This window comes from Sapajus apella, unplaced genomic scaffold (assembly GCF_009761245.1).
Source record: "Sapajus apella isolate SASKATOON/1434 unplaced genomic scaffold, GSC_monkey_1.0 scaffold21, whole genome shotgun sequence".
In the NCBI taxonomy this organism is placed as follows: domain Eukaryota; kingdom Metazoa; phylum Chordata; class Mammalia; order Primates; family Cebidae; genus Sapajus; species Sapajus apella.
The window spans coordinates 16,432,136-16,434,414 of record NW_022436961.1 but is presented as its reverse complement, the minus strand read 5'-3'; the positions used below and the strand labels follow the sequence as shown (position 1 = coordinate 16,434,414).

The following is a 2,279-nucleotide window of genomic DNA, read 5'->3' as shown; positions in this document are numbered from 1 at the left end:
CCAGTTATTTTAATAGGATTGTACTTAGATAACTAAAATTAATGTCTAAAGTTTCTTACTATGAATCATCAAGCAATGTCCTGACATATATACAAACAGAAATATCCCTTTGTGCTTTTACCACTATTCACATTGAAGAATTTGCATTTCAGTGTTTTCCTTTAACTACAAGGCCTGTAAAGGTCTTAGATTCCTTTCATCTCTCCCCAGAGTTACTGATGGTATTTCTTTTTTATTGACACCGTGCCCTTTAAATGTAACTAGTTTGTACCACAAAAGTGATTAGTGGGAGGTTCTCTCAAGAGCTGATTAGCAAAGTACTATGGTTTTTTGTTTTGTTTTGTTTTGTTTAATTTTCAAGGCTGCCATGCCATTCACTGAACTTTGACGTAATTAATCATCTGGAAACCAGTTAAAATCTTCAGTTGATAGCCCTGTGCCAAGTTAACCTGTAAATTTCTAAATACTATCACAAACCAAACAGCACCGATTCCTTAAACTATGTTTGACCAGAAGGGAGGGGACATAATCTGTTTATATGTGACAAGAAAACAAACCCCATTTGTAAAATACTTTAAATTGTTTACAATTATAAACCAGCCCTCCTCCCCCCCCACACTTTTTAGTAATAGGTTAACTTTTCCCTTTCTGTAAGGCCATAGGTGGTTTTCTGACTAGCTGCTTAATGTATTTCTCATATAAGTAAAGCTGAACATATTGCTATTAATTATCATAAAGTTTTTTAAAATGTGGTTTTCTGGAAAACTGGTACTTTGGGAATTTTATAACTCTTTTGGAGTCCAAGTCAGCACATCTCTGTGAGTTCATTCTAGAAAATGTGTTTTGTCCTGAACTTTAGTAATCCAAGATCACTCTAAAATTACAGCCATTAAGGAAAGAGCAAATTGATGATGCATTGTCATATAGTGTTTTTTTTCACACTACTGCTTGATGGATCTTTCTGAAACATTTTTATCAGGCACTTTTGCTATTTGAATCAAATCCAAAGAATGTGTGACATTTCTTTTGTTCAAGATGAGCCTCAAGGGCTTCTGCCTTACAGTAGGTGGTCGGGCATTTGCCACATCTTAGTCTTTTCACTGTTTTCTTTTAAACACAGATTAACTTGATCAGAACAGGCATCTACTCTACCAGTCAGAAATTTTCTGAATTTTGGCATACTAAAATACCATTGATTAAGGTAAATGATTTTGTTAAAATTAAGCCATATGAAGTATGTTCACTTGTCAGATTTGGTTGGGGAGGTGCCTGAGATACTGGCAACGTATTGTGTTCTCGTGGTATAACACTGGGTATAATGGAACCATGTTCTGTCCTATCAATTTTCAAAGCAGGATCTGACGAAATTAAAGGTGTTTGCTCTATTTCACTGTGTCCATTAACTAAATCACTACTACAATTATTTTCAGAATTTGGCACTATGGCAGGCATCTTTTGGTCTATTAAGCTTATATTTGAAGGTGTTATCAGAACATTCATTTCCATTCTGAACTAAACAGTTTTCCTTTCCATGCTTTCTATACATGTCTTTGGTTCTGTAGAATCTTTCCTTGATTGGCTAGTAGAAACTGGCAGGCAATTTGTTTCTCATTACTAGATGAGTCTTTTTCCTAATGATTAGAATTTGAATCTGTATGAACATCCCAAAGCATTGTCTCACTTGGTTGTGCAGATGATTCTGGTATTTTACTTAAATAGTGCTGAGCTTCATGTTCATAGAGCACAAAAAGATCTTCAAAAAGCTCATGACATTCTGGAAAACTACACTGAGCTTGAAACACCCTGTGACTTTTTGTCTGCTGGGCAAGCTGAATGGCAGCTTAAATGACTAAATTTAAAATGCAAACAAAAATACACATTTGGATAGCTGTGTCTATTAAGGTGGTCTATAAAATCTTGAGGATCTTCAAATTGCCTCTGACAAAATTTGCATTTCCTTTGCTCCATTTCATTACTGTTTGTTGCACATTTAATTTGCCAGCTGATGTAGATGGATTTTAATTGTCCTCAAGGCTTAATTTGTGACAAGTATTGCAAACAGCTACTGCTGTTTCAAAAATAATTTCAGAAGTGTTATCAATGCCTAATTATTTCCATTCTGAATTTATCCTTGCTTTGTCTTTTATTATTAATTTTTGTGGAATCAGTCCTTGTAGGCCAGTTTTGTTCTATAGAATCTGTTAAGCCACTTTGACCTAATCTGTTCTGTGATAATGAGAGTGGGAGCTCTCTTTTGAGATGTTGAGATCTCCCTTCTG

General features: G+C 34.9%; 1 pseudogene; it reads right to left on the bottom strand.

The window, feature by feature from the left end:
* Nucleotides 1-937: 937 nt before the first annotated feature.
* LOC116558410 lies at nt 938-1,804 on the bottom strand (annotated as a pseudogene).
* Between the last annotated feature and the right edge of the window lie 475 nt (nt 1,805-2,279).